A 15,276-nucleotide genomic window follows, 5' to 3' on the forward strand; every position below is an offset into this window, starting at 1 on the left:
GAGTCACGAATCATACACTGTTTTCGTCGGCATTCTCCAGAAGTCTACCCCAAGCAGATCATAATCTCCCCAGGTCCCAAACTGATATGATCACTCCCAGTTCCTTTGGCTCTCCAATGCCATGAGCCCATAGCTTAGAAATCTATAATGGAACACGATTTTCCCAACTACCTCTTCACTGCAAATCCTTGTTCAAGAGGGCTCTGGTGCTACCCCAAACTCAAATATACATGCCACATCCTGTCGGCTCCCTCTCATTACTCAGGTCTCTGCTCAATGATACATTTTCAGAGAGACCACAGTAGCTACTGTAGTACTACTGTGCCTTCAACCACATCCTGCAACCAACCCACTCTCAATTCCATTATACTCTAGGAACGTGCCTAGCTGCAAGGAGCAACTGCTTGGTTAACGGAAGTTTATACTTCCAGAGCAAGTCCAGAAGTAGGTGGCTACTGATACCGTTTTAGCTATTCAATGAGGCCATCAAGAATTCTGGCTCTTTCTGCTAGGCCATATTTAGCATGTTGTCTTTATGCCTGTCACCTCATGGTATGAAAAGGTTGCTGCCATAACCAGACATCTTACCTGCATTTAAGGCAGGAAGATGAGAAGAGAAGGATGTGGCTAATGCCAGCCATATCTTCCTCCTTTTTTCAAGAAAGGAAAATCTTTCCCCAAGACCTTGCCTATCAAAAAACCAGAGCTAGGTCACACGGCCTCCTAAAGGTGCATGGGGAGGGAGGTACATTGGGATACAAGTTGTTAGCACTGAGAAGAAGCATGATCTATCACCTAAGGCTAGGCACAGTGTAGCCCCACAATTAAGGTTCTTTTAGTAACAACAACAACAACAACAAAGGCAAGGGCTTTGGGTAGGAAAATAATAGTACTGTTCATATTTTTCATAGTGCTTATCATCTGAAATTAATTTATGCAAAATAATGACAATAAATGTGAATTGCTCATATCCTCTCAGGAGAATGCAAGCTCCAAGTCTAGAGCCTATATTTTAAAATAAAGTAGACAGGTATTATATATATATATATATATATATATATATATATATATATATATATATATAGGCACTGGGATAGAATAGTCCAGGTTATCCTGTAGTGGCAAATTAACATCAAAATCCCAGTGGCTTGACAGAACAAAGGTTTCGTTCATACTCACTCTTTATGCCCATTGCATATTGGTGTGTTGGGGTAGGAAAGAGGGCAGGGAGCTTTTCTCCACATTGAGAAACCCAAGCTGTTGTAATCTCCATTATTTCAAAATGTGGCTTCAGGGTTTGCCATAATAAGAGAGTTGGAGGGTCTCAAAAGAGCCACTTATAAATGCTTGAGCCCAGAAACACGTTACTCCCATAGACAGTCCACTGGACAGAATTAGTCATATGATTCTTTTTTTTTTTTTTTTTTTTTTTACTTAAGCTTATTTATTTATTTATTTAGTAATCTCTACACCCAACCCAGGGCTCGAACTCACATCCGCAAAATCAAGCGTTGCATGCTCTTTAAGAGTCACATGCTCCTTAGACTGAACCAACGAGGCACCCCCAGAATTAGTCACAGGAGTCTACATAATCATAATGAGGCAGTGAAACGAGAGAACACATGAATATTGGTATAAATGTTTCTGCCTCTTTCTCCACAGGCTGGTAAAACAATGTATTATTCCATTTTAGAATTTAGACCCATTAAAAAAGTGTCTTGGAACAAACTCAAAGTTAGGGATACTCACTGAAACAATTATTTCATCTTATAAGGCAATCCTTACCATTAAACACACACACACACACACTTTTTCCCTCAGGAGAAATAATAGGAAATATTTATTTTTTTTTTTTAATTTTTTTTTTCAACATTTATTTATTTTTGGGACAGAGAGAGACAGAGCATGAACGGGGGAGGGGCAGAGAGAGAGGGAGACACAGAATCGGAAGCAGGCTCCAGGCTCCGAGCCATCAGCCCAGAGCCTGACGCGGGGCTCGAACTCACGGACCGCGAGATCGTGACCTGGCTGAAGTCGGACGCTTAACCGACTGCGCCACCCAGGCGCCCCTAATAGGAAATATTTATGTAGCACAGACTATGCTCTGCTCCAAGTACTTGCCAAATTTTAGTACCTTTAATCTACTCAACTATCTAATAAGGGAGATCTTATTAGGAGTAACAGTCTTATTAACCCCTTCTTATAAGGGAATGCAAAAGTGTTAGAAGCCAATTCTCCACAGGTCTATGGCATTTCTGCACATTATACAAAAGCAGAGGCACCAGCTGTCTTTGTTCCGATCTTTAAGGATGTTTGTATAGAGAACGGCCTTGGAAAATAGAGATAGTGTCTCCTATAGTACAAGGCAGCATGTTTACTGTGCAGTATAAACAAGATATCTCCCCCTCTGGAGCAAAGGGCAGACATGCTTACTGCCCATTATAAAAGATTAGAATTCCCTAAGCTCAGGATTCCTCACCTGTAATGCAACCCATTTTGTTTCCAAGTGTCATCTGACTCTCTCCACATCTCTCTTTGGAAACTGGGGCTTAGGGAACCAGTATAAGGAAATGTTGATACTCTCTCTACAGCTATTACTGTGAGTAATAAAGTCATTCCCAAGAGCCCATGAAACTGTAGCAGGTTAACTTGTTAGCTTGAAAGTAGGGTAGAATCTCAAAGCCTTCACAACTTTTGACAAAAAGTTAATGTGCCTAAGGTCTGACAGCTCGTAGGTGGCATGTGCAAGATTCAAGCCCAAGCTGTGTGGCTTAGTAACCGTGCTTTTAAATGCTCTGCCGTATGGCACTTCTCAAAGTGTAGTTCCAGAACTAGCAGCATCAGTATCACCTGTGAACATGTTACAATGCAAATTCTTGGGTATTACCCCAGACCCACTGAATCAAAAGCTTGGGAGGGGGATGGGGGGTGGGGTGGAAGATGTGTTTTAACAAGACTTCCAGAAGATTCTGACATTAGAAGTTTGCAAACCACTGCTACACTGCATAAATTCACTGAATCTATAAGATTGAAGGAAATGGTATGACTATATCCTGATTTACATACTGATGTGACTGACCTTTCATAACTCTAATAGATTTGAAGCACTAAGGGAGATGGTTTATAAGCCCTTGCATATAATTCTTAGGAAGGTAAGGATCTTTATATGGTGCAAATAAACATCACATGTCTTTTTAATAGGCCTGCACAATATTTTCCCTTGGAGTCACAAATACATGTCCAGAATGCTAAATGAAAATACCTGCTTTTTTATTCCCATAATGATCAGAAAGAATTACTTAGCCAAGGAGAAACACTATTTATACTTTAGAGTCAAGCTGTAATTCTTGAAAAACAGGAAACCACACATCAACAAAGCCAACTCAGTGTACCATAGTGGAAAGGGCACCAGGCTTTGAGTCAGAGTCAAGTCACTTAACTTCTTCAACTCAATTTCCTGATTTTAAAATGGAAAATGAACTCCAACTTTAGAGTTGTAATTAGACTTAAATGAAAGCTGTTGGTAAATAGGTTTTATGCTACATGAACGTAAAATCCACCTGCAAGAGCACTTTCTCTTTCTTGATCATGGTGTTATCACATTTTCTCCAAAGCTTAGCGTACTGAGAGGCACACAGAAGATGTTCGATACTTATGAGGTATTAGGAATGAATATGAGGTATTATATGAATGATGTAACTGACTCCTCTGGGCTCCACTTGTCACAATAATTTCAACCTTTTAATAGGAAAAAGTCACTCTAACAAGAAATCCTTAGTCATGTTTAAAATGGGCCAGCTAATTTAAGAAAATCAGCTGATTTTCTTCCCCTGGAGAACACTACTGAAGGAGTTCTGTACTAAAGCAGAAGTAATAGAAACTCCTATTAGCAACCCTGATGGCCTTAGAACCTCTCAGTTTCAAGTGTACAATAATCTGTTGTGCCTATGTAAACAGTCAGGAATAAAGGATATGTACCTACAAAGAACTACATATTCACATTTACTTCTTCACTGTGGTAGAATTTTAATAAATGGATTATAGGGTTTATGAAATCTATTTTAATAAAATCTGAGAATCAATTCAGCATATATTAAAAAAAACTGTGTGATAAAAAAGACAGCTAGAAAACTACTGCCAATTAAATATCATTTGGGAACAGAATTTGTAACTTAATAAGGAAAATATAACTTATGTACAAAACTCTGTACATTTATGTTCAGGCAGCTCCTTAATTTGTACTCTCTCCAACATACTTTCTCAATCTCCTGAAAAATTAGTTAATTATCTGGAGTCTTTTTTTTTTTTTTTAAATTTTTTTTTTTTTAACGTTTATTTATTTTTGAGACAGAGAGAGACAGAGCATGAACGGGGGAGGATCAGAGAGAGGGAGACACAGAATCTGAAACAGGATCCAGGCTCTGAGCTGTCAGCACAGAGCCCGACGCGAGGCTCGAACTCACAGACCGCGAGATCATGACCTGAGCCGAAGTCGGCCGCCTAACCGACTGAGCCACCCAGGCGCCCCTCTGGAGTCTTAAAATAGGGGAACTTCAAGCATTTATCTTCCACAGACATATCTAAGTTAGCTAATAAATTCAAGTTGAAGGTCAGCTTTCAGTGTAGGGCTTTAATAGTAAGGACACTATCCTAATTATGCTGCCATGCCTTCATAAACACCTGCAGGGTATATTGTTCCCTGTGTGTGTCTTATAACGATCCAAATATTTATACATAAATTAGCTCTGCCTTTTAAAAAGTGAAAGTATAAGTCCATCTCAAGATCTGTACTTTTAACAACCAATTATCTTCATAAATGATGACGCAAATTTGTTTGATGAAAACACAAATTACCATGCAGCATGAAATTCCTTCCAAATGCTTCTTGAAAAAAAGGAAAAAATATATGGAAAACAAGTTTACCTTTTCTAAACCTATTTTTTTTACTTTTCAACTCAAGGCAATATAACTTCAACTAAACACTCACATAGCTACAGTGATTTGTAGAAGTTCCTAACAAACATGCAATTCATCTGTGTATCTTAATTGAACGGCACTCTTCCAAATTTAATCCAAAATCCAATTGAGATTCTTGGTTAATAAAAGTTAACTTTTAGCTCAACCCACTGCTTGCAAAAATTCAGTCAAACCAGATAGGAAATAGGAGAGACAGCCAGTTTTGATGTAGTCTCTAACTACTACTGCTTCAAAGTACTAGGTCTTATAACCCTACAGTGAAACAGTGACTTCTGGTGGCAAAAAAAAATGCATGCATACTCCACATTTTGCATGAGAAAGCAATGTTTAAAATCACTGAAATTTTCTGACCATAAATTCTATCTCTGGATGATTTTTGTATTCTAATTTAACACGCTGTGATTCTTCAAAATTGTATTTTTACAAAGTTGAAGAGTTAAGCAAATCACAAATGCCAAAGCCACTACAGAAATTCAATTGCTATAGTGAATGAATAAAACCTGTTAACTTTGATATGTAACAGTTCATTTTCTTTCTGCAGGTGGAAAGCTAAGAGTTCACACCAACATGTCTGCAAGTCCCATACCTCCAGCCTCACCATCCCTGCAAGTTATATTTAGAAAAAGAAAAGAAGGGGAGGGTGTGGGGGATGGAAGTAAGCTCTCAATATCTAAACTCATTTTTTTCAAAGCCTTGTGTCCTCCTCTTCGATACTTGTCTTAAAGTGACCAAATCATCCCAAGTCCTTTCTGTGGTTCCCCCTCTCCTAAATTAGCTAAATTCAAATTCATTTTTCTAGTTTTACACAAGTACCAGGAGTTACTTTCTTGCTTTCTCTCCTACTCTCCCTTCCTTTTCTTGGGTTATTATTGTTTAGTACTTTCCATTACTTTTCTGCATATTTATCACCAATACAATATTTTCTGACACTGGCAAGAGACAAATTAAATTTGTCTTTAAATTAAAGCAGGAGAACCATCCAGAATTTTCAACTCTCCTGTGAATTTATTTCCAGAATATCCACTCAAGGAATCCTTTCCACTAAAGATGAAAGGCAAGCTAAGGAAATACATTAGACAGAGGAAGTAAACATTGAAACAGGGCCATGCCTAGGTATGCTCAAGCCTCCGAGCAGAACTAGACTCCCAGTCCAAAGGTCTTTTCTTTTTCTATCTCCACCCGGAGCCTGACATAGGTAGCTCCAGAAGTATCCCACCTCTGCCTACCTTCTACGAACTCTGCATGACCTTGCTCTGAAATAATCTTGCACGAGCAAAATTCCCACACCTCTCAGGCCGTTCGCTCGCCTGATGTTTTTCTGTGCCTCAATTTCTGAGCTTTTTTCAGTTTGCAACTGTCTCAGGGAACACTGGGTCTTCGTGGGTCTTAATTACGGTTTCTCCTTGAAGGTTTAAAATCTGTCGGGTTCCTCGACGGTGTATCTCCCCGGCCCCGCCCTCAACGTACACCAACAGGGTTAAAATTACCCCCATCTAACACTGAAAAAAAAAACACTGTTAAAAAAAAAAAAAAAAAACAACTGCGAGCGCTCCCCCAAAAAGAGACTGGCTCCCGGAAGATACGGACATCTCCACCTCCAAATCCAAAGGTCTTCCTGAGACAATTTGCATAACAACAATGGGGTGTAAGTGTGTATAGAAACTCCTGGAAAACTAACCTAGTAAGAAAGTATCAAGGCGCTCGAAGGTCCCTCGCAGATTCATTAACGTAACTACTATTACACCAAGGTGAAGTACGATTCACACAGCTCTCCCAATTTCTCTCCCTTTTAATTCGACGACCCTGGCGCACGCGACGCCTGAGGGCTCGCTAGCAGAAGTCAAAGAGGATCTGACACTGGCGTAAAAAATTAGCAAGAGAAATTAAGCAGTCCCACTTTCGGCAAACGGAGCCTGCCTCCGCCCCAGGGGCAAGTCTCAGAAGGTGCCTCCAACTTTCCCCTCTCTCCCTGGAGGCTGCGGACCACCGGCACATGCCTCCCTCTCAAGCACAATTAGATCGGACTGGAACCACTAAATTCTCTCAACTAGACGCAAGGGGGAGGGGTGACAATGATGAGGGGAGGGAGACTCCGAGACTCCGGGTGGAAGGGAGAAAAACCCCGCTTTTACCGCCCGAGAAACTTCTGGGACACTTTATTACGCAACCCTGAGAGCAGGTTCCAAAACCAAACATCTTTCCGCAAGACGCGGGGCGCACCAGCAGATGTCAGATCTGGGGGAGTGGGGAGGGAGAATTGGTCTCTTCCAGTGTTTCCCACCGCTCCACACCGTTTTTCTAGACGCTACCTGCCCTGGATTTGCAAATAAGGGTGGTGCGAGCCCCGCGTCTCCGTTGCGCGTTCCCCGCCAAGGTTCCCACCGGAAAAGTGGGAACGCCAGCTACTTGAGTCAGCGTGCTGGGAAGCAGGCAGCGAGGCGGGGAGAGCCTGGGCTTCCCAGAAGTCAGCGGCTGCGGCGTTCCGGGCCAGGCTGACCCCCAGCTCGGGGGCGCAAAAGGCTCCGCTTACCTTCCGGACCCTTGCTCCTCCAGTCGCAAGTCGTACGCCCTCTCCGCCTCCGCCCTCCCCTGACCTGTTGCGGTGGGGAAGGGGCGCGGGTGCGGAGGGCGTAGGGGAACGCGTCCTCCCGGGATTCAGAGGTGGTTCGTACGGGACTGGGCTCTCGAGCCGCGGAGGCGAAAATGCAGCTGCGCCCGCGACGCGCGCAGGCGGCAGCCCAGTGCGCAGGGGCCGCGCGCCAGTCCGCTCGCTGGCTCACCAGCTCCGCGCGCCAGCAGCGCCAGGACGCCCGGGAGGCAAGGCCACGCCCTCCTCGGAAGGCCCCGCCCCGCCTTCTCCCTGCAGCCGCGCTACGCGGATCCACCCGGCCCACGCCCTCTAGCTGGCGCCACCCAGATGGCTAGGATCATCGCCGCCCTCCCCGAGAAACCAGTGGGAGGATGGGGGGGAAGCAGCCGCTGAGGATGGAGTACTGCAGTGACCGCACCGGCAGCGTGGGTGACCCTGCCCCAAGCTGACGTGGGGCACAAGAACCCTTTCGTTTTGCAAAGAGCTTCAGCAGGGTCAAGTTCTGACTAAAAGTGTCAAGGAGTCTTTCTGCAATCTCCTATACAATTGAAACAGATTGTGTCCTTTAAAGGAGATAACTCACATCTCGGGAGTATTTTACACTTTATAAAGGGCTTTTCATTCACAGGCCCGACTCATTTTCACAACAACCTTATAAAACAGGTACACCATTATTGTCATTTCCCAAACAATAAAATGGAAGAGCTGAAAATTAAGTGTTGTGCCGATGTCACAAGCTACACAGTGGCATGGGAAACAAATTTCCTGAATCCAACCTCTGGGTATCTACATTTCACCAGTCCAACCCCAGAAAATCCTAGGAGGGGAAGGACTTTGGCAAACAGAACCAAAGCTAATGTCTAATTAAGATGCTACCTGATTCCTTTTATGAGCATACCAAGAAAGCATTGTCTTCCTTGCGCCGTTGTCCCATCTCCCCAGCAAAAGAGATGCAGAAAGATTACATTGAGAGGCCCCTGAATGGTTCAGTCGGTTAAGCCCCCCGACTTCAGCTCAGGTCATGACCTCCTGGCTTGTGCGTTCGAGCCCCACGTCTGGCTCTGTGCTGGCAGCTCAGAGCCTGGAGCCTGCTTGGGATTCTGTGTCTCCCCCTCTGTCTGCCCCTCCCCTGCTCATGCTCTGTCTCTGTCTCTCAAAAATAAACAAGCATTAGAAAAAAGGCATTTTTAAAAAGTTTTTTTTTTTTTTTACATTTATTTCATTTTTGAGTGGCAGAGAGAGACAGAGCACAAGTGGGGGAGGGGCAGAGACAGAGGGAGACACAGAATCCGAAACAGGCTCCAGGTTCTGAGCTGTCATCATAGAGCCCGACTCGGGGCTCGAACTCACAAACCGAGCCGAAGTCGGACACCCAACCATCTGAGCCACCCAGGCGCCCCTGAAAAAAGGCATTTTTAAAGAAAGGTTATATCGAATGGCCCAGATGGGTTTTTCCAATATCTTAACAGTTTAAAGTGGTGAAATTATTTGGATGAAGAAAATTACCTTATTCAAATGTAATATAATGTGAATTAATATAATGTATGAAAATAACCCCCTCAGTGCCCTCTGTATTCTTTCTTCTGTTTTTCCTTCTACTTTTCTCTTTCTTTCTTTCTTTCTGTTTCTTTTTTGTCTCTTTCTTTCTTTCTTTTCTTTCTTTCTGTTTCTTTTTTGTCACTGTTGCTTTGCCCCTCATTATTCCTTTATTGTGCACATGAATAGTGTTGATTGAAAACCCAATCAATAGATATTTGCATTTCCAAATTAAACATTTTCCCATGGATTGTTTTCCAAAATGCAACTCTTCTTCCTACTCCCTATGCTCCCATGATGATATTGATTTGGGTTACCTTAACAGCTAAAATAATTAACTGGTTCCTGATGAAATTTGGTGTGCCTCTAGATGAAAGCTTTGGAAGTCATCTCTGAGCAGAGTGGGACAGGAGTCACCTCTGACAGAGGATGTTTGTGTATTTCTTAAAACTTCTAATAGAGATCGGTATCTCTTCTAATCATAACAAATATTTTAACCTTTTTGTTATAGAACTAATATACTTCATTGTAATACATATACGCATAATATTTTATAACGTAAAGGTCTTTACCATTCCTATCTAAAACTTTTTCCTTTGTCATATTGCTTTTTATCATCCTATGCTACTTCCTAATATGTTCAAACTGTGGTCAACTTAGTAAGTAATGTTGACTGAAGGTTTGATAATTTTATTTTCCTGCTTTTGGAACTGAGGGATGTAATTTTGCAAAATTTTTTGGTTGAAGATGATATAGTTTTGCCAGAGAGTAGTTCATTCCATTTATATGAATATTCTTTTTTTTTTTTTAATTTTTTTTTCAACGTTTATTTATTTTTGGGACAGAGAGACAGAGCATGAACGGGGGAGGGGCAGAGAGAGGGAGACACAGAATCGGAAACAGGCTCCAGGCTCTGAGCCATCAGCCCAGAGCCCGACGCGGGGCTCGAACTCACGGAGCGCGAGATCGTGACCTGGCTGAAGTCGGACGCTTAACCGACTGCGCCACCCAGGCGCCCCTAATTTATATGAATATTCTTAAGGTAATGTGCTAGGTGATAGGCCGTATCAATAACAAAGGTTCAGTGCCTAGCAGAAACAAACATGTATGTAAACAATTCCAATATATATGCTTCTATTGGTTACTTTCTAGAAAGATGGTAGGTTATTTAAAAACACTTAAGTCAAAATTAACTTTTTCATAATTAATAAAAAGCGGGAGAGTTATTCCACTGAGTTGTTTGGATTTTTTATTTTGTTTTATTTTCAAAAAGTTGCCTTTCTGGGGTGCCGGGCTCGTTCAATCAGATGAGCATGGGACTCTTTTTTTTTTTTTTTTAAGTTTATTTATTTATTTTGAGAGAGAGAGTGAGAGAGAAAGAGTGCAGGAATGCACTGGGGAGGGGCAGAGAAAAAGGGAGAGAGAAAGAGGATCCCAAGCATGATCCACAGTATCAGCGCAGAGCGGGATGCAGGGCTCAAATTCATGAACTGTGAGATCAAGACCCAAGCCTAAATCAAGAGTCAGAAGCTTAACCAACTAAGCCACCCAGGTGCCCCAAGAGTTTGCGACTCTTAATCTCAGAGTGGTGAGTTCGAGCCCTATGTTGGGTATAGAGATGACTAAAACTACATCAACTCAAAAAAAAAATTGCCTTTCCTCCTCTTCTATAGGTCACATTATATAAATGGTTAGTAAACAGGCTATTTTAAATAGTGATTATACTACATTTAAATTTTTAAAAATTAGGACATAAACAAAAGAAAATTATGTAATAGAGATGCAGACGTTGAGCTTTATTAGCTATGCTTTCTTCTACTTCTTTATAGGGATTTGTAAGTTTATTTATTTTTGAGATGGGGGGAAAAGAGAGAGAGGGAGACAGAGAATCCCAAGTAGACTCTGCACTGTCAACACTGAGCCTGAGTTGGGGCTCAAACTCACGAACTGTGAGATCATGACCTGAGGTGAAACCAAGAATTGGATGCTCAACCGACTGAGCCACCCAGGCACCCCAGGAATTTTTAAATTACATTTTTAGTTCACTTGATGAAATTCTAGCACTTTTTTAATCTTGACAACCTAGTCACATATTTTTCTAATTGTTTCTGCTAAGGTAAAACAGGTCTCTGACATCAGTGATTTTTTTTTTTTCAACAGAACTAAAAGAAATATTTTTCCCTTTTTAAAGGGTACTTTTAAAACTGCCTCCTTATGTGAGGACTCCTGGGATGCTAGTTGACAATTGTCAGCCATGATTTTTCTTAAAATTTAAAGACAAGTGAACCCCCTGGGACTCACAGAAACTCATAGGCTGTATTCTCAGAGGGCCTGAATGGAACGAAGGGGCAGGGACATAATGTTAGGAAATGTGCCGGCATCACAACACAGACAGCTGTTTGCTTGGCCAACCTGAAGTACTCCTGAACTCTGCAGTCAGCAAGACAAGCAGTTTAAGTTAAGTTACTCCAAAATCACTGCGTGTCTATTTCAAAGGGATAATTTCTTCAAAGTGTAAATAAATCCTAACCAAACACTTGCAAAAGAAAACAAGCAACCCAGAATTGGGAGGTACGTAGATGAGGAGAAGGTGACCGTGAGGAGAGAGGTGGAAGGATTAGCCTAAAACCAGGTAAAAGGAAGTGGAGGAAGAGCCAGTTCCCAAAAAGAACACAAAGAGGGGTAGTAGGATCTTGGGACAAAGATTACAAGGGGCAGCGATAAGATGTAAGACAGGAAAGGTCAATAGGAAACTGCTGGTGAAGTACCCTACATGCCAACCTAGAGAGATTTCCTTTTATGCGAAATGCAGTGGGTAGGAGATTTGATCAGGCTGCATTTTAGAAAGACTACTGTAGCTGCCTTATGAAAATGAGTAGGAGAAGGTAAGGCCGCAGTCATAATCCCCAAGGCCACATAAGAAAGTGTGCTGAGAGCTTAACATAGATTGCTTGCAGATTCAGAAATTCCTAGCTTTCCATCTCAACCTGGGAGGCAGATATGCAAATACAAGCCTGCTATCTTTTGCTATAAAAAGAATTAGGTGCAATATTATTATAATCAAGATAACTGTCTTTGTTTCATCATAAATATTTAGCAGAAAATACGGTTCTAAATGACCTGACATCACTTTTTCTAGCAAGTACAATATGAGTTTCATATTGTGCTTTTTTTACTCATTGCTACTACACACTACTTTCCAATCCCAGTGGGGATTAGGAATATGTTTTAGTCATATGATAATATTGTTAAACTGATTTCATATTTACAACAGTAATTTGAAAAATCCCAATGAATCTGGAGGGAAAGAATATGAGCACAATATCCACATTTTTCTCTAAAAAAAATTAATGCAGGGATTTAACTGAACTTCTACAATTTATCAGACATTTCACACACAAAATTTTACTTAATTCTCTTGAAAACATGTGTGTGTATCTAGTTTATGTATAAAGAAGGAATAAACTTAAGAGAGATCATTCATCGGGATCATGATTATACAGCAAATAAACAGAAGCGGTACTTGAACTCAGCTGTTCTGTGGCTCGAGGTCATGTTCTTACCACTATACACAGAATTAGATCAGTATAAATATCTCAACTAATGTCTATTACAGTTAAATTCACATCAGCAGGACCAAGAGAGTTGGCAATGGATTTTTATTCTGATGGTTATATCTGGAGGGTTATATCTGGAGGGTATAGGAAGAGGATAAGAAAATCTGAGTAATTATGGGAAAATCAAATAGTTGGGAAGTAGAAAAGGGAAAGAAATAAGAGTCAGAAGCCAGGGGTGCCTGGGTGACTCAGTCCTTGAAGTGTCCAACTCTTGATTTTGGCTCAGGTCATGATCTCACAGTTCATGAGATTGAGCCCCACACTGGGCTGCTCAGTAACAGCCTGGAGCCTGCTTGGGACTCTCCCTCTCCTTCTCTCTCTATCCCTCCCTCACTCATGCACTCTGTCTCAAGATAAATAAATAAACATTAAAAAAAAAAAAAAAAGAAAAAAGTCAGAGCCAGAATACAAGAGCCAAATTATGGTGTCCCCATGGGAGCAGGATTGGCGGTAAGAGTACCCTACAAACTATGGTACTACTTCAAGCACTCAGTACTAAATACTGTAATTCATAGTATTCTCAACCCTTATCTCTCTTCTAAGTTACACACTATCATCCTCATTTGTTCGCAGGAAATTTCCACATGGTTGTGCCACAGGCAAAACCAACTCAGAATATGAAGAATGAAACACATAGTATTTCATTCTGTCCACCCATTCTTCCACAACCCACCCAACCCAATTCCTCCTAAGTTTTCAACTTTTGTTAATGGTGCCATTATAGACCCAGAATTCAGGTTCAAATGTCCATTACCTACCAAGTCATATTTACTTTCCATTTAAGATCTCCCTCCCCTACAAGTTCCCTTCCCCTTTTTTTCTTGTATTTCTTCATTCTTTCATTGAATAGCTACTAAGTGTCAGGTACTAACAGTTCGATTCTGAGATATAACGACAAATAAGAGACTAGCCTTGTCTTGGGATAGTTTACATCCAGAAGGACAGTATGGAAGGCAGAATTCTATGATGGCCCCCAAGATTCCCAGTCCTGGTGTGTATTTGTTATTTAATTTTTCTCTCCTTGAGTGTAGGTGAACCCAACCTAATCAGGTGAGCTCTTTTGAAAAAGAGGATCTAGGGGCCAAAGAAGAGGAAAGCAGAGATATTTGAAGCTACAGCAGAAGCTCTCCTGTTGGTTCTGAAGAAGCAAATTACCATGTTGTAGAGAGGGCCATCTAACAAGGACCTGAAAGTGTCTCCAGGAACTGAGAGTGGTCTTTGGCCACCAGCTGGCAATAAAATAGGAAGCCTCGTCATACAACTGCAAGGAAATGAATTCTGCCAAGGGAACTTGGAAATGGATCTTTTCTTGGCCAAGCCTGCAGATGAGGATACAGCTGGCCAACACCTTGATTTCAGTCTGGTAAGATCCCGTGCAGAGGGCCCAGATAAAGATGCTGGCCTTCCGACTTACTGAAACTGTGAGGTAGTAAATGTGTGTTGTTTTAGACTGCGAAGTTTGTGGTAATTCGTTATGCAGCAGTAGAAAAGGCAGTAGAAAACAAAGAGAGAGATTCATTGTCAGACAGTCTGCCTGGTGCTATGAGAGAGGTGTGTAGAGGATGCTCTCAGAGCATCAATGGGGCATTTAACAAACGCTGATGGACCCAGGGAAGACATCCTGCTAGACGCAGAACCTAGGATGATAACAAAGGGAAAGTGGGAGTTGGGGGAAATGTGAGTCATCAGGAAAGGGCACAATGCTGTGTGGGTAGAGGGAGCTAAATACAAGTCCCAAAAAGTGATAGTTCATGGTGAATTGGTGAATTTTAGAAACTAGAAATACTTCAATATGTCCAAAATTAGGAGGGAAATGGTAAAAGATGAGGATAGAGATGTAAGAAAGGGTAAGAAAAAAACAGCACTTGATCATTTACTGATTGCATACTATGCGGTGTGATCTCAGCTGAGGTGTTCACAGTAATCCCGTGATATATCCATGTGTGCTGCTTGATTGATTGTTTACCTCAAATCCAGCCCCTGCTCTTCCTCCACTCTGCTGTGAATCACAGGGGGTTGTTTCTTGCAAATCACCTTTCCCAGGTTTCTTTGCTGGGAAATTGATTCTGTCTAGGTTTGGTCAATAGATGTCACTGGGAGAAGACTGCACGACAGGGAAAGAGGAGACTCCAGAGCATTTCTCTTCTCTCTCTGCTTTGGGCACAGCTGTGACCCAGTGGCTGCACCTCCTCTTTAGCTCTAGTTCCCACACATCCTGATCAGCAGCTCTGCCCCATGGGCTCTGGTAACACTCTCTTCCTTAGTCCCAGCCTTGGAAGTGGTCATTGCTTTCTGCAATTGCTTAATCCCTGGATGATCTTGCCTTCCCATTTGGTCTTTCAGCTCTTCAGTCTGTACCTGTAACTAGTTCCCTTATTAAATTCTATTAAATTACCTGGCATGCATGTTATTTTTCTAATTGGATCCTCACTGAATCACCATGTTTTACAGACAAATAGACTGAAATTCAGAAAAGACTGTGCAACTTGCTTAGTATCCCACAGTTAGGATACTGTGGGGCTGAGATGTAGACCAAGTATAGTGACTCTATCGGGC

The 15,276-nt window shown here is 41.8% G+C and overlaps 1 protein-coding gene across 3 annotated transcripts in view; it reads right to left on the reverse strand.

Moving 5' to 3' along the window:
• Positions 1-15,276, reverse strand: part of AFF1 (ALF transcription elongation factor 1) — a 236,919-nt gene that overhangs the window by 200,773 nt on the left and 20,870 nt on the right. Inside the window, exon 1 of one of the 3 annotated variants that reach the window (XM_047856953.1) lies at positions 7,508-7,646. The exons of the other annotated variants lie outside the window; for them this stretch is intronic. The gene's annotated coding sequence lies outside the window, so the exon portion shown is untranslated. Of the gene's footprint in view, positions 1-7,507; positions 7,647-15,276 lie in introns of those variants that run through there. 3 annotated transcript variants of the gene reach the window in all.

Source organism: Prionailurus viverrinus, chromosome B1 (assembly GCF_022837055.1).
Source record: "Prionailurus viverrinus isolate Anna chromosome B1, UM_Priviv_1.0, whole genome shotgun sequence".
Taxonomy (NCBI): domain Eukaryota; kingdom Metazoa; phylum Chordata; class Mammalia; order Carnivora; family Felidae; genus Prionailurus; species Prionailurus viverrinus.